Raw genomic sequence first — 23,807 nt, forward strand, 5'->3', positions numbered from 1 at the left:
TTGACAGTGGAGTGTTGAAGTCTCCCATTATTATTTTTTTAGCTGAGCCCTATCCCCAGAAGCAGAGTCTACAGAGACAGGCAGGTTTCCTTGAGCTGCTGTGAGCTCCACCCAGTTGGACCTTCCCAATGGCTTTGTTTACCTATTTAAGCCTCAGCAATGGCGGGCGCCCCTCCCCCAGCCTCGCTGCTGCCCTGCGGTTAGATCACAGCAGACTGCTGTGTTAGCAAGGAAGGAGGCTCCGGGGGCGTGGGACCCTCCCGGCCAGGCGTGGGGTATATTCTCCTGGTGTGTCCGTTAGCCTACAGTGCACTATTGCGGTGGGAGTTACCCGATTTTCCAGGTGTTGTGTTTCTCAGTTCCCCTGGTTAGGAAAAGGGATTCCCTTCCCCCTTGCGCTTCCCAGGTGAGGCGATGCCTCACCCTGCTTCAGCTCTCGCTGGTCGGGCCGCAACAGCTGACCAGCACCGATTGTCCAGCACTCACTAGTGAGATGACCCCAGTACCTCAGTTGAAAATGCAGAAATCACCGGTCTTCTGTGTCCTTCGCGCTGGGAGTTGGAGACTGGAGCTGTTCCTATTCGGCCGTCTTGCTCCGCTCTTCTTTACTTTTCTTTATTGCAATGCCATGGCCTCTGTGAACTGATTTTGTTTTTACAGTGGGCAGGAAGAATCTGTTGGGTGGTTACACTACCATCTGTGTAACCTCAGCACACTGAGTGTTAACATGATTTTTATTTGTAATTTAATCGTCAAGATATGTTTTATTTCAATCACTAGTGAATAATTTTCACATGTTTATCGGTATCTGAATCTCTCCCTTTTAATCTTGGTATATGTCTTTTTTCCGTTTTTGAACTCTTGTTTTTTTTCCTTACTGATTTATGAGAGACCCTTATATATTAAGGAGATTAGCTCATCTTTGAGTTTGTGTGCGTATTCTTTTATATCTGTTAGTAGAATATTGAATGTTTTGTCCTGGACATTTTAATATTGAGTAGTTTCAATATTAAATCTTTTACATGTTTTGTTTTTCCTGTTTTCAATAGGATATTTCCTTTTATTATGTTTTTGTTCAGTGTATGTGCGTATACACATAGACAGTGGCTGGAGTAAAGTCACTTTCTAAATTCTCGTGTTGATTTTAACAGTTTCGTCCAGTTGATTCTTATGAATTTTCTATGTAGGAAATCATACTATCTATGAATAATAGTAAACTTGCCTCCTTCTTTTAATATGTTTTCTCTTTTCTCCTTATCTTACTTAATTGGACAACATTCTCAGAACAATATTAATTCACAGTAGTTATAATGGGCATCTTCTTTTATTTCCATTTTTCAATAGGTTGAAATTTAACATTAAGTTTTAATATCTAACCTTTTAGGTTACATATTGATTATATGAAAGTTTTAATGATAAGCCTAGGGCATATCTTTTCAATACTAAAAAAAAGGAGAAAAAAGAGGCTTCAGTTTATTAGAAGCAATTTTTTTTATAGAAATGTTCTAAGTGAGCCATCCTTATGTTTGGAATGCTGAATAAAATTTGAGAAATCCTTTTTTAGAGTCTCAAACTTCTGTTGTGACAAAAACTATTTTTTTCCTATGTTTTTTTTTTAAATCAGGAAAAAGGAATTAGGCTTAATAACGTGTTTTTCATTATTTTAAAAAAATTAAAGCATTAGGCTTTGTGGCCACCACTTTATAGAATCTTATGCACTGTTATGATCTGTTGATTACTTATTCTTACAAAAGAAAGATACTTCGAAACTTCCAGTAAACTTTTTTTAAACATTCGGCATCTTTCACACTTGTTAAACACAAAATAATTTGAGCAGATATAAAACAAAGAGAAAAGCAAAACAAAAGCAAAAGTATTTTTTTTGAATTCAGTCAGCTGATTTTTTTTTCTTTGTAGTGGATATTATTCTAAATGACTGTTTGGTTTAATTGTGCCTAATCACATCAGTCCATTTGGGATTTTTTTCCCCCAATGCTATTATCCTGGATAAAATTGAAGAGCTCTTTTCACATTTGAAAAGGTGTATCAAATTTTGTACACATTACACCTTCTGTTATATAATCCATTTTATTCCCTATGGTAAGGACATCAGTGGTTTCAAACAAAAGAAATGCAACCAACTGAAACTGTTGATCAACAGATTTGAGTTCAAAGAGCCAATTTCCAGTTCTGCCATTTAGAATATATATTTGTGTATAATATGAGGTTCTAAGGAAAGTCCACATTTGTATCATTCATATTTCTATTTTTCTAAATATTTTAGCTGAGAAGCACAAGAAAATCACTGAAATAACGCTTCTAGGATTATAAGCATCCAAATGGTAAAGAGTGTTTTCTTTTTCAGTGTCTCTACAATTTTAACTGCTTTTTGTTCTTAAGTTAGATATAAGAAATTTGTATCTGACTAATTTTCCTCTTTAAACTACAGCAGTCAACATTTTGGCAGTGTTTGAAACTTGATGTGCAATTCATGTGCGTTCTTAAGCCATTGCTTGCTTGCTTTCCCTCCCTCTCTGCCACCCAATTCTCTCCTTTCTCCTTTCCTTCCTTCCTTCTCTCTTTTCTTCCTTATGCTTTCCTTACTGCAGATTTAAGGAAATGAAAGGACATAGTCTTAAACTAGATGGGTTGATAGGTGCAGCAAACAACCATGGCATATGTTTACATATGTAACAAACCTTCACATACTGCACATGTACCCCAGAATGTAAAATAAAAATAAAAATTAATAATAAAAAAGTATCTAGGTGCTATGATTATACTAACTATATTTTCTCTATTATTGCCATCAAGAATTCAAAACCTTGGCAATTGATTGCCAGTGTGATGCTGATACATAGTGGCCTAGGATGATGAGAGAGACGAAGAAACAAACAGATGAAAAGAGAGGGAGGTGTTGGAATGGGAAGAGGGAGAGAGAGAATGAATGAATGAATGAATGCAATTCATGAAAGAGAGGAAAGAGATGAGCCTAATTTTACATTCAATTTTTTTCAAAGCTTGTAAGGGGTCACGTCTTAGAGGAAAGTGGAAAGTGAAGTACGTTGGGAGACCTGAGTTCTAGGTTCTGCTCTCTTGCAAGCTCACTGTATAAAAGAAGTTAATCACTTCACGTGTCGAGTTCAGTTTCTTCATCTGTAAAAAACTGAGGAAGTTTTCATCTCTAAGCTCACTGGGATGTAAATTCTACAAGGACAAAAATTTTGTCTCTTTTCTCATGTATCTTCAGCACCTAGAATAGTGTCTGGCACAATGTAGACGCTCAATAAATGTTTATTGAATGAATAAGGCTTTTTTCCAACCCTGTTATTCAACAATTTTGCTCTAAAGGACAGATAAAAGCAGTAATATGGCAAAGGTATATATAAACTTGGGATTGTATAGTGTGTTTGCTTACTCTCTCCCTACACAAAAGCCTCTAGCATCACCTATCTGATAGGTGATTAAGAATTGTATCTCCTCCCCTATACTCCTATGAAAAATTATATGTTAAAAGAGGCATTGTGCTCAGAAAAAATAGTTTCTTGTTCAAGATTTCTCACTAACTAGCTCTATGATTTTGACCAAGTCATTTAACTCTTTCAGAATTCTTTTTTTTCCTCATGTATAAAATGTCAGTATTATTAGTTTCCTTTGATCATACATTTATTCACCCATTCATTTCATTCAACAAACTTTTATGGAATGCTAGTGTATGTAAAGGATTGAGATGAATAAAGTGAGTGATTTATCAAATCATTAAATCTTTAAAATTCTGAGACTGTTCAAATGTATTTTTAGATACAGACATTAAAAAGGAATTACTAAATTATTTCCTGAGTTTAGCTTTATAATTTTCAATTATATTTTATTCCAGGTAAAAATTAGTTATTATATTTATATTAATTGCATAGACTCTTTACTTTTTTATTCATTTTTTCTTAGGAGAATGAAAAGTAATTAAACTATTTCAGTTTTCTCTTTGGCAAGGACTAAGTCTTGACTCTAGTGCACATTAGCTTTTTCTGTTCGATTTATCAGATGTATGGTTTTAAAATATCTAACTGTAATAAACTGTGATATTAGTATAAGCATGTGACTATAAACAGAGCTTTTAATACCACACCCTATTTTTGGCAGTTTTGTTTTTGACCTCAGAGTATAAAAGAAATACTGACATATTCTCAAATATTCTCTCCTGACTGATTCTATCTGTGAGTTCAGCATTGTTATAATGTCCCATGCTTTTGTGGTATAAAAAAGGAGAAAATGTCACCTGATTTCTTGTATGTATATGTGGTTTCTTCATGTATATTTAATGAGGATGGGAGTGATTGGCGTGATCCATCTGTGACTCACAAACCCTTTCTTTATACTTGAATGGCTGTATATTGATGTTCTTATTTGGTGTCACTTATTGGACTGTGTTGTTATTCTCCTTTTTGGCTTCACTGATGCATGAAGTTGTAAATTCTAACTGAGCCATTGTGTCTCAGAATGTCACATCACAGCATGGTCTTTTTACAGCGGCAGCTGCTGGTTCTCTTCTGTTGACTGCAACATTATGTTGCTTGACTTTGGGCATCAGTGAATTCTTAGTGTTTGTGCTATTTCTTCGGTAGGCCAAACATTCAGCAATTGGTTTGGTAATGAAATTGGACTCCTTTGCTTAAGGTTATGTACACGTTTGGCTTTTGGCTTGATTTTGTTTAAAGAAAGAGCTCTGTATTTAAACAAAGAGAAAACATATATAATTACTTTGGGTGTTTGCCTTAGAGATTCACATGGGAAGCCTGGGGGTGAGAATAATATTTTGGAGAACCTAATAATCATGGTTGAAAATGATTAAGATTCATGAAGGGAGCACTATGGCTCCTTCATTAAATGTATAACTATGAATACATTTTATTTCCAGTTTGGAGTCCAGAACTGTTCTTGTATTGTGGGACATAAATGAATAAATTCAACTAGGATCCAGATTTGATAAATCAATTAATAGATAAATCCTATCCATAGTTAACTGTATATTAAGAACGAAAAAAGTGATGAAAAAGAAGCATATATAAATGCTAAAGAAATTCAGAAGGTGAAGAGAGAATCTCTAGCTAAGGGATGAGAGGAAGCATGGAGGAAATGGCACTTGAGTCTGATGTTGGACTTTGAGTGGATGTTGAGGTGAAATCCATATGGGGAGTAAAGTCAACAAAGATACATAGATGAGGAAGCACAGGGTATATACTGGGATCCATGGCTAAAGGTAAGATAGTCTTACCAGTAAATCATTGAGTAAGTATTTGAAAATAAGTCTTACAATTTCATAGGATTTTGGCATTTCTTTACTTTTAAAGTATGCCATGACTCTAACATAGATAATGGTCTAATTGTCTTTCAACCTCTGCGATGCTAGACATGAACCCAATTTTCCCTCCAGTCTTAGAAAGACAGATTTCTTCTGTTCAGGTTTGGATTTTTCCACTTGTCATTTTCCTCCCATTTCTTTCTGCTCTCCCTGAAATCGTGGCCTTGTTCTATCAGCTAAACCAAAACTCCTGTTTCTTTCTTTCAAATGGCTGATTCCGAGTACTTTATATACCCAACTTAAAACAAATTCCTATGTCTATGGCTTTCACTTTCTTTTCTTTCTTTAAAAGTTAGTCTTATTCAGAATATTCTTCACTTGTCTCCATTTTCCTCGCATATGTTTACTCTTCAACTCACTGCAACCAGACTACCTTACTCATAACTTCATTGAAACTGCTTAGCCAATGGAATTTAGGAAGAAATAGTATAGGAAATTTTCAAAAAGCACTCATATAGGAAAAGGGAGTATTTCTTTCCCCCTTGTTTTTTCATACTTTCTGAAATGCAAGTGATGACTGAAGCAGAAAGCAGTTATCTTTGACCATGAAGTGAATGCCATAGCTTGAGAATAATGCAGCAGCACATGGAAGAAGCCTGCATTCCTCGTGACTTTGAGAAACCAACCTAGCTGCCCTGAACTTTGTCTTTGAAAAAAGAAGTAAATTTTTTCTTTGTTAAAGCTACTCCTATTTTGTACTTTCGGTCACTTTTAGCTAAACCTACTCTCAGTTAATATATTGGGTGATGTTAACTGCTCTTACAACTTATAACATTTCTTATATAACAATGAGTCATCTATATCTCTATCTTTCTTTTAAACTTCATGAGATTCAGTATTTCCTACCTAACTTACCCACACATATGCCCATGAATATCTCAAATTTAATGTGTTTGAAGATGCTCGAAGATGAAGTAATTTTCTCTAACTCCTTTCCTATGTTTCTAACCTCAGCGAATATTATCCAGAGACAGGAGTTATGGGGCTATCCCCTGAATTTTATCTGTCCCCTCTTCTGAATCTTCACTATTAAAGCTTCACTTTAGGCCCTTTGGCACAACTTGATTTATTTCTAACTAATCTGTCTGCCTCAGATCTTGCCACATATCTAATCCAGCCACTCATCTGTCACCATGGTTATGTTTCTGAAATGGACATCTATTTATTTCTGAAAGGAATGCTATCTCATTTAAAATTCTTCAATGATTTTACATTACCAAGTAGATGAAGTAGAATCTTCTTAGCATGCAAAGCCTTCCATGATCTGTATCCTGCCTACCTCTCCCTAGCTTTATCTCTGCTGAATAGGCTACTGAATTTACCATTTCCTTTCTATCACACATTATTCTACTTTTTTTCCCTCTGCCTTAAATACCTTTTTCCACCTTCAGTTCTATATTTAAACTTTTAACCGAATAATACTATACACACTCAGTTGTATTTTTTATCCTTTATGAAGACTTTTCTCACCAACCTTTATGAAGACTGTTTTGACCATTCCCTCAAGTATGTGTTGCTTTACTCTCAGATTTCTATACTAGTATCCACAACACTTTAAGATAATTGAGAGTGGAGAGAGATTACATTCACCTTTGTATCCTCAGCCCCTACTAAGGTGCCTGCCATAAGTGGGTACCTAATAAGTACCTATTATATTAGTTAATTGAGTGGATTATAGTAGCATTAGGAATGTAAAGTAAATTTCAATTCTAAGAATACGAAAGAGGTAAAATAAACAGAGCTTAGTAACTGATTGAATGAAGGAAGTTAGAGAAAGAGAGAGGTCAAAGCTGGCTCTGGTATTTTAAGTCAAGGTGATGACAGGATGTAGATACCTATAAGGAAAATATGGAATGAAGAGAGAAGAAAGTTTAGCTGGAAGATGAGACCTGCTCTGGCCACCTTGAGTTTAATATGCTGGTTGTATAGACAGATAAGAATTGGACAAAAATGACCTGGAATGCAATTAGACTCCCTGGACAATTGAAAGATCCTTTTACTGGATTATCAGTGGACATCACAAGATGTAATTTATCAGTTTGAGCTGAGAGTAAACACTAGTTATCACAAGGTTCAGAAGATTAAAAACATGAAGCAAGATGCAGATATGGACCAGGAAATGAGGCGTCACTAGGATTGAATGACCTGGTTTAATTCAACATGTAAGGCTCTTTGCTCCCATGTGAGTTTCATATGGATAACTACCTTGTTTCAGGAGTTGATCTAAGTCAAAGGAGACTTTACCATTTGGAATAATTGCTCATACCCTATCACAAGACACTTAATAACTAACCTCTGAACCTTTCTGTCAATAGTGAGGTATAAAAGATTTGTTAAAAGCCCCCCTCCACTAATATGAATAAATTCATTTATAAAAAATTATTGAAAATACGTGACAATGTAATCATAAGATGGGGACCAGAAATATCAAGAAAATTGCAGCTTGTTAGGGCTTCTTTCTGCCAAAAATACTAAAATACAATTTAAAATACAAAGACCTTCATAGTAGTATTATTCTGTATCTTATTTTATGAAAGAAAGCAGGAAAACAAAGAAGCAAACAATCTTAGGTTAGCTCTTAGGAATTGCTCACAGAGACTTGCTGCAGCCTGCCAGGAAGATCTCCTCTTGGAATTATTGTTACTTTTTGATGAGAATGTCTAAAAATTCAATCTCCAAGTTCAGCCAGAATCCAATAAATAAGTTAAATGTATTAAATATTTACTGAACATGCGAAATCCTGAGGGTAAAAATAAAAGCAGACATACTTTCTGTTCTCAGGGAACTCATAGTTTAGTGGAGGAACTCTCTGCCTCAGTTTAGAAATGCTTTCAAAGCTTGTCTTATCTCAAGAAGATAACTTGCAGAAGGGAATTATGCAAACATATAACAGAATTGTGTACTATGTTCAGAGCCCTGCAGTTTCAGAGCACTTACTATATCAATGACACGAAAACTCCTCTCATTCTTGAATGTTAACTTTTGCGAATGTCATTGATCCATGAAAATACGCACTTATCCCTGAATTTAGGCCACAGCCTTGCTAGAGGGTTTGCAAGAACCGCAGTTCCAAATAGTTAATAAAAGTCTAGACTCATGTTATGGAATAAATTATGTCCTATTGGTAGGACAGAGTTTTGGATAAATTTTTAAGCAAATCCAAATGTACTAGGAAGCAGTAGTTCTGAAGTTCTCAACTGAGTGATTTGTTAGCTATTTTGGATTAGCTGGATAAATTAGCTGTATATCTTGGATTAGCTGGGTAACTTCACCATGAGTTAGATATGTGTTTTGAGGTAATCATACTTTATTACCATCTAATGTGCTTAAAAGGATTATTTCTTACTTATCATGTCACTGTCAGAAGAAGAGGCCAGAATCAGTGAGGAGCTCAGAATGAGAAAGATTGAAGGAAATCATCAAGTACCAGGAGTTTCTAGGTGTCAGGCAATAAGCTCTAGATAGAACAAGAGTGAGCATTGAGGAAACAATATCCACTATTCACAGGGGCATTTTCCTAAGTTCTGACATATCATATCGTATTTATTTTCAGTGTCTTATTTTTTTTTTTACAGCTGACAAAATTGGATTAGAGAGGTTAAATAATTTGTTCGAATCTCATAACTAGTAGTTGGTGTCAGTGAGATGCAAATCTAAATCTGCTCAACACCAAAGCCATTGCTCTTAACCAGCATTTTGAACTGTCAAAATGTTGAAACCATGATCTGGAACACAATAGATCAGAGTCAGGCTGATGAGCCTTATAAGAGTATAAGAGAATAAAAAATCAGGAGGGGAAAGAGAAACATCATGAATACTTCAGGCTTAGGCTGGGAGGGTAGAGGAGAGGCAAATCAATTATAAAGTAGAGTGTTTCTGGGGTATTAAAAACCTCCTCATCCTGACTTGCCGGTTTATATCTGCTAAGAAATTCTCTTTTTAAAGCTGTGATTTAAATAATTAATGTGATTCTGATACTGTGATTGGGAATTATTGAAAATAGAATTCTGAAGCACAGGGATGAAAACAATCTTAGCCTTAATGGGAAATGTCAAGGTAGCTCTATAGTAGCTATAGTCCTTTTGCAGGGGAAGATGGGATTGGGTGGGGTGGGGACAGAGGGTGAGAGGGAGAACTATAGCAAGTAATGTTATTATAAGTTCTGTATCTTAAAGAATTGTTGTAGTCATTAGTCATCTGAATACGATTTCAGTTTTAGAATTAAAACTTTTTATGAATGGCCTTCATAAAAATTCTGCACATTTCTATTTTCATCAGGCTTTGATTTCATTCCTTATTTTCTTTGAAAAAGATAGTACAGTAGCCATATTATCATATAGATTTGTGCCTAGCCCACTAGATGTATTGTATGATGGAAATCTCCAAAGATTATTTTATTGAGTATAGAATTGTTCATGATGGTTCAACATGTATAAGTTGATGTAGGTAGGGGATACATAGATATCTTTTATTATGGAATTATCATTCCATTCACCACCACTCTCTAATTGTATCAACATGATAAACCGCCATGCATTGTTTGTATTTAACCACTTGTTTAAATTTTTACAGCAATAATTTTTGTTGTCACATTTTTTTTCACTCCGAAGAGTTTGAGGTTTTCCTGGAAAAATATCTGAATTAACACCTACACACACCCCTATATTTCTTAGATAATTCTGCCAGTGGTGATCACTACCAGTATGTCCTTGCACGTAGGATATAAACTTCCCAATACATTATTGATTCCTATGCTTCTGGCACTTTTAGAGATTATGGGGTGCAAGGCCTTGGTCCCCTGGAGGTTCTCTGAAAATCACTGATATGAGGCAGATTGATTAGTAGGAGAAAAGGTATACAAATTTATTTAACACGCATACACAGGAGGCTTCAGAATGAAGACTCAAAGATACAGGGGGAATTGTTTATTTTGATGCTTAGGTTCAACAAAGTATGTATAAAGCCAAAATATCTGAGACAAGTCTCAATCAATTTAGGATGTTTATTTTGCCAAGGTTAAGGATGCACCCATGACACAGCCTCAGGAGATCCTGAGAACATGTGTCCAAGGTGGTTGGAGTACAGCTTGCTTTCATATATTTTAGGAAGACATAATACATCAATCAATACATTTAAGTCTTACATTGATTGAATCTGGAAGGGCAGGACAATTCGAAGAGGGAAGTAGGGTTGGCTTCCAGGTCATAGGTAGATTTAAAAATTTTCTCACTGGCAATTGGTTGAAGAGTTATTATCAGTAGAAAGGAATGTCTGGGTTACCACAGGGGTTGAGGAGAATAGATTGTAAGTGTTTCTTATCAGACTTAAGGTCTGTGTTGATGTTAATTCTGGAGGGGTGTAGTGAAGCATATCCAATTCCCTCTTCCATCATGGCCTGAACTAGTTTTTCAGATTAACTGTGGAATGCCTTTGGATGAGAGAAGGGGTCCATTCAGATGGTTGGGCAACCTTGGAATTTTATTTCTGGTTTTCATATGGACACCTGTGTAGAAATATGATTGGACAAAAAGGGTATGATCTAATGCTAATAGATGAAGTGAGGAAACCCAGCAAGGCCTGTCTGTTTAGATTCTTCTTGGCCTCTCTGAGAATTCCTTCCTTTCTTCTGGATGTGGAGTAGGGCCCTGTCTGGCATGGAGTTCTTAGGAGCTACAGTCAAGTGAGGTAGGTCTGATAATTTCTTTATGGCCAGTTTTTACACAGAAAGGTGGAAGGAAAATTAGACTAATATTTTTAGGTTTTGTGACTGGCTTTAGTGAAATGGAGCTCTGGTTTCTATGACCCCTTTGGGGAAGAGTTATTCTAGTTTCTATGGCTCGCCTTAGGGGAGAATGGGACTGAGAGACCTGAGGACAGAAGAAGGTGAGAGAATAACTTTGCTTCTGAGGCCTTCATTTTGGGGTATTGTTTTCTGAGCCCCAACAGAATGCAGTCATGAGCAAGATGAAGTGGCTCTGTGCACACCACCTCTATCATGATTTTATCTTTGTTGGGCTCAGAGTAAATGCTCAATGATTCCCGGCTAAATAATTGATTGTGTTGAACTTGGGGCCTACATGTAATCTATGTAATCTGCTATACAGATATAAAGGTGTAGTTTGTGACTGAAACTACTCTTTGCAGTGACTGCTCCAATGTTTCTCAAAGGGTAGATTTCCTGGGCTATCTGTATTAGAATCTCCTGGGATGGTTAATAAAACTGCAGATTTTCTGCTTATACCCTGTGATGGTTAATACTGAGTGTGAACTTGCTTGGATTGAAGGATGCAAAGTATTGATCCTGGGTCTGTCTGTGAAGGTGTTGCTAAAGGTGATTAACATTTGAGTCAGTGGGCTGGGGAAGGCAGACACACCCTTAATGTGAGTGGGCACCATCTAATCAGCTGTCAGCATGGCCAGAATATAAAGCAGGGAGAAAAAAATGTGAAAAGGCTAGACTGGCTTAGCCTCCCAACCTATATCTTTCTCCTGTGCTCAATGCTTCCTGCCCTTAACATCGGACTCCAAGTTCTTCAAGTTCTTCAGCTTTGGGACTTGGACTGGCTTCCTTGCTCCTCAGCTTGCAGACAGCCTATTGTGGGACCTTGTAATCATGTGAGTTAATGCTACTTAATAATCTTATATATATATATATGAGTTTATTTATATATATATGTGTATATATATCCTATTAGTTCTGTCCCTCTAGATAATCCTGACTAAAATATACCCCAAAGTTTCTTACCCAGTAGGTCTGGAGCAATGTTGGAATTTGACATATTAACAAGATCTTCAGCAGATTCCAAAGGACCTCAATAACTATGATGCTCAGTAACATTTATTGAGTACTTATTATAGCAGGCTGTATGCTAAGCACCTGATATAGCTCATTTAATTCTCATAACCATCTTGTGTATAAGGTCTTTTTGTTGTGATTAGAAGAGGTAACTAAAGCACAGAGAAGTTACAAATTTTTTCTCTTTTTCTTAACCCTGTAAAAAGAGGGTGACGAAAAGTTGCCATGATACTTGCAAGTAGAGTTCGGGTTTCTTCTGCCCACAGGCACTTTCTTTCAGGTGTGTGTGCTCTTAAGAAGCTTAAACTATTAGTGCTCAAATGGAGTAAAATAGGGCATTTGCCCAAAATCTTATCATATACATTGCTAAGTAATGAAACCAAATAATAATAGAATAAATTGGTTGCCAGTTCTAATTATTGATATTTTATAGCAGCAGAGTATAATGGAAATGGCACTATACTCTGTGGCTCTGTGGCCTTGTGAGGACAGTAGATATGAGACGGGTCTATAGCTTAGGTCAGTTTCTGGTTCCATCTGGATACAGCACCCAAATCAAGAGCACTTGTTCTGAGTCTTCCGTTTGCATAGACAGATGACTGGTACAACATTTTAATGTGTCTTATTAACAAATAATACCTGTGAATTAGAGCAGGTTTGATGAAGATAGAATAAAGGGAGAAAGGAAACATTGTGCCTGGTACTCTCTCTCATTACATACAGAATTTATTAGAAGAAATTTATGGGAAAATAATTTTAAGGGTATGTAAAATCATTTGATGATGTGATCTTCATTTTGACTTAGGAACTACTCTAATTGCCTGATTTGATTAAGAATAGCTATAATCTAGATTACCTGCAAAATTAAGTGTGAATTGCAAAACTTTTCCTTATTTATTCTTGCTTGTAGTGCCTTTGTCAAGGCACTATGCTGATTAGGGCCAGGATTGCCATGGAAATGTTCCTGGTTTTGTTACATAGAAATTATTTAATTTAAAAAGATTAAACAAAGAAGTTATACACTACCTTGATGTTAGTGGCTGGGAAATTAAATACACTAAGAAATGAAAGTCATTTTGTCTAAACAAGCATAACAGGTAAGAGCCAATGATATAACTTTAAAAAATAAAATGAAATGTGCTGTGTAAAAATAAAATCTTCTTGTAATATATGAAAATAAAATAACTACTATTTGTACTTTTGATGAATGATTTAACATGGTCTAGAGTGAATGAAAAGTATGTAAGGAAATGACATCTCTTGTATTTAATTAGATTACCATATAAACTTAACATAATATATATGTAAACATACACATCATAATGAAATGGGAGAGTTCCCTGACCCCCTTGCAGGACGTGCAGCAGGGGTGTGGCTTCTTTATTTTGCCACCATGCACTCAAACCCTTTATAAGAGGAGTAGGATGCAGGTGAGCAGGTGCAGGAGCCGGGGCAAGTGCTTTTAGAAACTTTAGAATCCAGAGTTTGTCTGGTGAATTATCTCCAGCTTTCTCCCTGTACCCAGTTACAGAAATTAACTCTCTTCTTTCCCAGTTCATCTGCATCTTGTTATTGGGCTGCAAGAATATTCAGCCAAACCCGGTCAGTATGGGAAAAATACCTTTTCTCATCCATCATAAGGGTCACTGAAACTACCTTTGCAAAAATTATAACTGAGGGAATTATGACAGTGAAAGAGATCAGACCTAACTGATTTCATCTTGTTTCTAACCTATGACTCCATCTCCAACCTGATCAGTCAGCACTCCCCTTAAAATTATCCTTAAAAATTCTGGTCCCAGAATGCTTGGGGTGACTTATTTGAGTAATAATTAAATTCTGGTCTCCCACACAGCTCGCTCTGTGTGAATTTCTCTTTCTCCATTGCAATTTCCCTGTCTTGAGAAATCTGCTATCAAGGCAGTGGGCAAGGTGAACCCTTTGGGCGATTACAAATTTGGGGACTCATTGGGGATTGTTATTGTGGCTACCTGCCTATGGTTTCACAGCCCCCCTCCAGTGACAGATGCAGATGCCAGCTCAAGTGGCCACTTAGTTCTCTTGGATTAGGGTCTGGCTCTGGCACTGTGTCTACCAGTGGGGTGCTGCTGACCCAATGTGTATGTATTTAATTGCAATAGAGAAATAGTCCTGGGGAGACATCCCATAACTCTAGCCCCATGGTGGGGTATCTATCTGTAGGTCCATCACAGGGTGTCTGTAACTGTAGCCCAAAGGCAACAGGTCCAGATGGTTTTTAGAAACAATTCCTATGTTATTTTATAAAGGTAGGAGTTTCCCTATTTTATAAATAATTCCTACATTATTTTGAAAAGGTAAAATTTCTCCAATTCATGTAATGCAGATAACATAATCATATTATCAAAATCTGATAAACATATCTAAAAGAAAAATAGACCAGTGGTTCTCAATCCTGGGTGCACAATATAACTATTTGAAGAGCTTTTGAAAAATGCTCATGCCTAAACCTCATCCAAGAGTTTCTGATTTATTTGATTTGGGATATGGCCTGTTTCTAATGTACTATAGACCAATGTTATTTATTCATATAATACCAGATTCTAAATGAAATGCTAACAAATTGAATCAAATAGTTCGTTAAAGGAATAATACTCCACAATTAAGTAGAGTTTCTTCTAGGATTATAAAGATGGTTCACCATTAGGGAATTTAGTAATATAATTCATTACCCTAAAAAATGGAAGGAGAAAGACCATATAGTTTTATCAGTAGATGCATAAATGTTATTAGCAAGCATTTTTAGGAGAATCTCTGAATAAGTTTGGACTAGAAACCAATTACCATGATAAAATTACTTATCAAAAAGTATAGAAACATTATAAAGTGAGACATGATGAAATCATTAAATTTACATTAAAGGCAAGATCAAGTCAAGTAAATATTTTGGTGATCTGGGTAATGCACTAAGAGAATTGACAAATGGTATACATTTTGGAAATAAAGAGACATACAATCAAAGACACATGCAACTGTATACCTAGAGAATCCAAAAGGCTATAATAAATATTAGCATTTGTAAGATAATTTCATAAGGTAAATGGATAAACTGTAAATATAGAAAATAAATAGCCTTCCTTAACTAGGAGTAAACAATTAGAAAACCAAATGGAAAATATATCTAATAAATACAAAATATGAAATACCTGAAATTAAATGTAGTAAAGGGAATGTAGGACCTATGTGAAGATAGCTATAACATTTTCTTTAAAAATATAAAATATGTTTCTCAAAATGGGGAGCCATTCCATTGAAACCACCTTTGCAAAGTTATGACAGTAAGAGAAATCTGACTCAGTTAGCTCCATCTTGCTTCTGACCTCCGAGGTATTCTTGGTCATTCCTGGGTGTACAGGTCAAGCTAACTTTGGAGGAATTTATAGTTTAACTTCAAAGCAAAGATGATAATATTCTGTCCCTAAAACTTACCCGCTTCTTGCTCAATGACCAAAAACTGCCTTTATAAGACTAATGATAGGCCACAAGAACAAGATTATGGGAGGGGCCTGAACTCTGCTAAGATGTAGGCATTATTTCTTTTTTTTTTTTTTTTTTTTTTTTTTGAGATGGAGTTTAGCTTTTGTTGCCCAGGCTGGAGTGCAATGGTGTGATCTTGGCTCACAGCAACCTCCGTCTCCCAGGTTCAAGCCATTCTCCTGCCTCAGCCTCTGGAGTAGCTGGGATTACAGGCATGCGTCACCACGTCTGGCTATTTTGTATTTTTAATAGAGATGGGGTTTCTCCATGTTGGTCAGGCTGGTCTTGAACTCCAGACCTCAGGTGATCCACCCACCTCTAGTCCCTTACTGCTCAGGAGTCATGTGGCCGGAGGTCACAAGATTTGAGACCTCCCTAATTGCTCCTATAGATAACATCACTATTGTAGAACATATGATTGGTTCTTTTGAGACCTTTTTCAGACTGACCCCATCCACACTCGTGACTCATGACTCAGTTGGTCCTGTGACATCACCCAGGAGTGGACTCAGTGTACAAGGACTGTTTTCCACACACCTATGATTTCATCTCCAACCAATCAGCAGCACCCATTCCCTACCCCCCGTCCACCAAATCGTCCATAAAAACTCTAACCTCTGAGCCTTTGGGGAGATTGATTTGAGTGATAACTTCAGTTCTCCTGCATGACAAGTCTTGCATCAATTAAACTCTTTCTCTGCTGCAATGCCACAGTATCAGTGAATAGACTTTGTCTGTACAGCAGGTAGGAAGAACCTGTTGGGCAACTTCACCATGTCTCTGTTCTATTCTAAACACTATTCTAAAAATGTCAAATTATCCTACTATCCTATACAAATGTAAGCAACTAAAAGGAAAATCTCAAGAAACATCCTCAATATTTTATTAGAACAAGGTGAAATTGTTTGAGTTCGAATAGAAGAATTAATACCTGAGAATATTTAAGAAATCTGTGAAAATACAGTAGGTGATAGATAGATACATATAACAAGGGCATAATTAAGTACAGTAATAGACCTGAGTATGTATATATATAGGAACCTAATATTTCACAAATATTGCCCTTTAATTCTGTGTGAAAATGACATTTTTAAAATTTAATGGTGCTGGCATAATTTTCTATCAATATAGGGGAAAAATATATATATATCTCCCAATATTTTTATATATGAAAATAAATTCAAAATGGAATGATATAAATATCAAAAATAAAATATTATTAGAAGAAAGTTTAACTTTTAAATCTCAAGCAAGAGGGGAACTATATTTGTTATAAGTAAAATTTTCACAAATTTTTCTAGGGAAACATTGAAAAATCATGTATTGTAAAAATAAAATAAAATGAAAGCCATAAATATGGTTGAAAGACAACAAACTGACAAAATATTTGCAATACTTTAGTAGACTGTTATCCCTAATGAACAGAGACCTCAATAAAAATTAAAAATAAAAGGTAAACAATCCAAGAAAAATAGGCAAATCACAGTTGACCCTTGAAGAATGGAGGGGTTAAGGGCACTGATCCCTTATACAATCCAAAATCCATGTATAACTTTTAACTTACCAAAAACTTAACTACTAATAGCCTGTTGTTGACTAGAAGCCTCACCAATAATATCAACAGTTGATTAACACGTATTTTGTATATGTATTATATACTGTATTCTACCAATAAAGTAAGCTAGAGAAAAGAAAACATTATTGAGAAAATCATAAGGAAGAGAAAATAAATTTACTAATCATTAAGTGGAAGTGGTTCATCATAAAGGTCTACATCCTCATTGTCTTCACATTGAGTAGGCTGAGGAAGAAGAAGAAGGGGAGAAGTTAGTCTGTTCTCATGCTGCTAATAAAGACATACCTGAGGCTGCGTAATTTATAAAGGAAAGAGGTTTAATTGACTCCCAGTTCCACATGGCTGGGGAGACCTCACAGTCACCGCTGAAGATGAATGAGGAGCAAAGTCACATCTTACATGGCAGCAGGAAAGAGAGAGCTTGTATAGGGGAACTCTTTTTTACAAAAATAACAGATCTTGTGAGACTTATTCACTATCAGGAGAACAGGATGAGAAAGACCCACCCCCTTGATTAAACTACCTCCAGTCGGGTCCCTCCCATGACACGTGGGGATTATGAAATCTCCAATTCAAGATGAGATTTGGGTGGGGACACAGCCAAACCAAATCAGTTGGTTCTGTTGTCTCAAGAGTGACAGAGGCAAAAGAGGTGGAGGAGGTAGAAGAGGAGGCAAGAGAGGCAGGCACACTTGGTGTAACTTTACAGAAGTACATCATAACTTCTGTCTGATATTTTTGCTTCTTTATTTCTTTAAAAATGTTTCTATATGGTACCAATCCGTCTTCTACCATTTTGTTTAGTTTCAGTGCTCCTATCATAGAAGGGTTCATGTTGTAAAAGAAGTCAAAAGTGGTCTTGAATAATTGGAACCCTCTGCCAGGTTGTCTAATGTCAACTTACTTTCTGGCACTGCTTCTTCCATCTTTTCTTTCTCATCATCTAGTACTGATTCAAAAGCATTTATCTCTATCAAGTCATCTTCTGTTAATTACTCTGATGCGATGTCTTTTAGCTCTTGATTTGTCCAAGATCTACATTTTGAAATCCTTCACTACCACCTTTTCTCTTTATATCCACAATCTCATTTGCAATTTCCTTGATTGGCCCTGTTGTACATCCTGTGAAATCATAAACAACATCTGGACACGGTTTTCTGTAGCAGGAATTTATTGTTTTGGGATTGATGGCTTTTCCATAGCAATGATGGCATCTTCAATGCTGTAACCCTTTCAGGCTTTTGTGCTGTCCTCTCTACTGGGGTTCTCTTCACTAGTGTTGACAATCCCTTCCATAGAATGCTATGCGTAATGAGCCTTAAAGGTCCTTACAAACTCCTGATCTAGAAGCTAAATTAAAGATGTTGTATTTTGGGCCAAGTAGACTATGTTGATGCCTTCATTGTTAAACACACGAGGTTTTGGGTGGCCAGGGTCATCGTCCAACATTTTGAAAACTTTAAAAGGCAGCCCATCACTGGCAAGTCACTTCCTGACTTCAGGAACAAAATATCAATGAAAATAATCCAGAAAAATAGTTCTCATTGTCTAGGCCTTCTTGTTGTACGAGCAAGAGAGTGGAAGATGGTGTTTATCTTTTCTCTTCAAGACTCAGGGGTTAGCAGATTGTCTACAAAGGCAGTCCTGACTATAACTCTATGGCATTTTCACAGAACAGTGGAGTTAGATGATCCCTTCCTGCATTAAATCCTGGTGTTTGCTTCTGTTCTTCACTAATAAATGTCTGTGGTGGCATTTTTCTTTTCCAGAATGGTGTACTTTCATCTGCTTTAAAAGTTTTTTCAGACATATATCCTTGTTCCTCAATGATTTTCTCAATGGCGTTTTGGAACTTGTCTGCAGCCTCTTGGTCTGCAGAAGCTTCTTCTCCTGTTATCTTGACCTTTTTAAGCTAAACCTCTTTCCGAAGTTATCAAACCATCCTTTGCTGGCATTAAACTCTCCAGCTTTAAATCCTTCACCTTTCTTTTGCTTTAAATTGTCGTATAATGACCACACTTTTTCTCAAATCATATTGGAGTCTATAGGTATGGCTTTCTTATAGCAATCCTTCATCCCCATAAAAGCTTCATTTTTAATACTAGATAAAAAGATATTTTGTAAAAAGTGTAGGGTCTTCATGCCTGCTTGCATAGCTCCAGTGACAGCTTCATGAATTGCCCCCCTTTTATTTTATTTTTTTTTTAACAATGGTTCTTACCCTGCATTCATTTATCTTGAAAAAGTGGGCAACCACAGCTGCATGCTGCAGTTTACAGTACATATCAAACATTCAACTTTTTCTTATAATGTCATAACTTCTCTCTGCTTCTTGGGAGCACTTTCAGCTTCACTGGTGGCACGTTCTATGGGTGCCATGGTGTTGCTCAATTTATGGTATTGTGCTAAACACGATTAAAACTACATGAGAACCAGGAGAGATCTCTTTTTAGTGTGATATTAAATTTACTAGAGAGGTCAATTGCTCATGTGGAGATGATTAGCGTCACAGGGCATTTTAAGTAGATACTCACAACACTTGGGCTCACAGCAAAAGCAACAGGAAGTGGCTATGAAATTACTACAATAGTACAGTATATAGAGTTAATGTTTGCAGTTATGATTTAATAGTGTATCTTTATGTTTGTTTACATTTCTCTCAATCGCAAATTGTGCCGTATACCATCTGTGTTTGTATGCACAAGTTTTAATATATTTTAACTTTTTACCACAGATTTGTGTATGTTTTATGATAGCAAATGATAAAATAGACTAGTATCTACGTATATTTTATGCATTGATGGCATACCTAACTTTTTTCTTAATTTGATGAAATTTATAGACCTATTGTTGAGAAAACTGCAAACACACACACACACAGACACACACACACACACCTCTGCATATAATTTCCAGAAAATTGTGGATCCCCTGAAGCCCACCCTGGAGCCTCAGGTTGTGGACCTCTATTGTACTCAATGGAGACTAGGACATCTGGAAACATTGGTTTCATTGTTCATGCAAAAGTGTAACAATTTTAAGTGAACTGTAGTGACCTATTTTTAAAATCTCTTATGTTCTTTATTTTTATGTGGATATGGATTAAAATGGAAGTTTTGGTTAATTATTAAAATAAATCAGGGGAAGAATGAATTGCTGGAGAAGAAGTAAAAATTGCTTTGTGCTAGATCTTCATCTACCTAGAAACAATGTACAGCAATACATAAATTTTAAGGCATTAGTTATGAACAGTAATGTCAAGAACACAAAATACTTTTGTTGTAACTGTATCACTACACACATAGTACTCCAAAGAGTCTTCTTAAAGAGAATGACTTTATCTTCTTTTATTTACAGTTAATCCAAGGATTTACTTGCCAGTCCTTAATCCAGGTCTTAAACTCTCTAAGGCGTTCTTATAGAAGCCTAACACTGAAATAATGTACTTGCTTTGTGCATAATATTCTTGTTAAATCTACTGGATGTCTACTTTGAAGACTGCCATTCAGTAAGAAAAATAACACCTCATAACTGAATCAGTTATGATGGTTCTATTACTTATAGACAGAGCATACATCTAGTAAATGCATAACATATGTGAGAAAGTTTGATTAGCCAAAATATCTTCTACACTGAACTCTAATACATTGTTTGTGGCTAATAATATAAGAAAATATAGAACAGTATGCTACTCTTGCTGAGAGAGAATAATGGTTAAAGCTCCTCAAAGCAGTGACAAAAATGTGAGTTATTGAAAATGATGGAAATTTGAGAAATGTGTAGGCAGTAATGAATCGATTTGGGTTAATTGAGAACTGATAAAAATACAGACTTAATGGATAAGCATCAATTAAATAATCCCTTCATTTTTGCATTTTTTTCTTTACATCTGTGTATCTTACCAACAAATACAGCCAACATTTTCTTCAGCAATTCCCTTATATATCAATGAATTTCCTTTGCCCTTGTGATTTCACAATGATATTAAAACATACAAAGAAATGGTGATAACCCCAGAATGAAGTATTTGCAATAAATTAATTGCATCTTATATGGCTTCTTACTACATGTGGTTTGTCTGGGTCTTGGCTGAGATTGCTAGTGACATGGTCATCTACTTGGAAGTTGAAGTTGAAAGTGAACTTATGGTAGCTGATATTTATGTACACCACAGGATTCTATTTTGAAATTTTTACCCACTTTGCCAGACTTTCAGTGTCACAGCTTCTGTATTACATTTACTTATGCCCTCATAATACTTTCACTGATGGAACACTCTAAATTTTGTATTGCTCAATTAATTTTACATGTATTTTGGAACTAGAAAAAAATCTCATTATGTTGAGGAATCCTTAATGGAAAAACTCACACTCAAGTGTCTTTCCAATAAGTCATTATTTAAAGTCATTGAAGCATTTCTGCTTCCTAGGTTGATGTCACTCTAAGGGTAGACTGAATAGTGCATTCCTTTGGTGAAGGGTGTGTGATGAATGAGCATGTTACAGGAAGGATTTTCTAAAAATAGCCTTAAATTCTCATATTTCTATTTTGCTAAAAATAATCTGTAGAGCTTTCTGATTTTCTAGAGGATTTTTTTTTAAAGGATTCTTGGATTTCTACACGAGATGTGACTGGACGCCAGAGGCTTCAGGTGGCTTCTGTTTGATCACTGAGCCTTACTTGGTTTTTCCTAATTAGAAGCTCCTGAATAATATAGCTACATGACTAGGTGGCTCATTTCATCTCAGCGTCAGTCAAAGACACCCAGGCTCTGATGCTCTAATGTAATGGGATTTCCGACACTCTTCCTCTCCAATTTTTATCTGAGGCAAATACCATTGCTATGAAGATTCTCATTCATGTCTATCACCTATTTTTGGTATAATAATTGCCCTCTTGCATGATACTACACTTACTCCACTAAGCAAAAGCTAATAAGAAACAGCCTTCTAGTAGTATGATTATTTAGTTGTATCTTTCTAATCATTACCAGCATAATATCAGACAACCAATAGGAGAATTCTCTCTCTCTCTCTCTCTCTCTCTGTGTGTGTGTTTGTGTGTGTGTGTGTGTGTGTGTGTGTGTGTATGTGTGTGGTTTTATCCCCCAGGCTTGAGAAGACTAAAAGGTTCTTTATATTTTTAAAGTGGATTGGCTACAATAAGAAAACAGTAAGCAGATAACAAAATGAACCATGGGCTGTAATTCTAAAGATATGAAATAAGCTAAATTTTCCACTCTGCTGTATAGTCTCAATAAACTTTTTCTCTGATAAAATGCCTGCAAAACTGCTCAGGTTTGTTTCTAGTATTCTGCAAGCTAACTGGTTATGTTTTTTAAAATTGATATTCAAACTCCATTTGGTGTAAACTGAACTGAGTCCTGGATTATGTTGAAACTAAACATGAAATATAGTGCTGGGCCTCGCGTGGTGGCTCATGCCTGTAATCCCAGCACTTTGGGAGGCTGAGGTAAGTGGATCACGAGGTCAGGAGATCGAGACCATCCTGGCTAACACAGTGAAACCCCGTCTCTACTGAAAATACAAGAAAATTAGGCGGGCGAGGTGGCGGGCGCCTGTAGTCCCAGCTACTCAGGAGGCTGAGGCAGGAGAATGGCATGAACCCGGGAGGCGGAGCTTGCAATGAGCCAAGATCATGCCACTGCACTCCAGCCTGGGTGACAAAGTGAGACTCCATCTCAAAAAAAAAGAAATACAGTGTGGCTTCCTTCTTCATTCACTAAATTTTCTTTTCTTTTTTCCTGCTTTCATCTTTTTTTCTTTTTGTTTTTACTTAAGACATAATAATTGTACATATGTATGGGATACAGAGTGATATTTTGATATGTGTATACAATTTATATTGATCAAATACGGTTAATTAGGATATCCATCGCCTCAAACATTGATCATTTCTTTGTGTTGGAAACATTCAAAAATCCCTTCTTCTAGCTTTCAAACATATACAATATGTAATTGTTAACTATGTTCACTCTACAGTGCTATAGAGCACTAGAAATTATTCCTCTTATATAGCCGTAATTTTGAATTTGTTGATAAACCTCTTCCTATCTCCCCTCCTCCTGAATTTTCAAAATAGTAATAAATGGTTGTAATGACACATAAGACATATGTGAGAAGTACACCAAACCAGGGATCAAGAGACTAATTCTCTGACCTTGGCTTTGCCACTGACTAGATAGATGATTTAACGCAAGTCACTTCCTCTCACTGGACTCCATATATTTTTCTTTATTATTATTATACTTTAAGTTCTAGGGTACATGTGTACAACGTGCAGGTTGGCTACATATGAATACATGTGCCATGTTGGTGTGCTGCACCCATTAACTCGTCATTTACATTAGGTATATCTCCTAATGCTATCCTTCCCCCCCTCCCCACAATAGGCCCCGGTGTGTGATGTTCCCCTTCTGGTGTCCAAGTGATCTCATTGTTCAGTTCCTACCTATGAGTGAGAACATGCGGTATTTGGTTTTCTGTTCTTGCGATAGTTTGCTGAGAATGATGGTTTCCAGCTGCATCCATGTCCCTACA

Source organism: Colobus angolensis, unplaced genomic scaffold, assembly GCF_000951035.1.
Source record: "Colobus angolensis palliatus isolate OR3802 unplaced genomic scaffold, Cang.pa_1.0 Scaffold161, whole genome shotgun sequence".
Lineage (NCBI taxonomy): Eukaryota > Metazoa > Chordata > Mammalia > Primates > Cercopithecidae > Colobus > Colobus angolensis.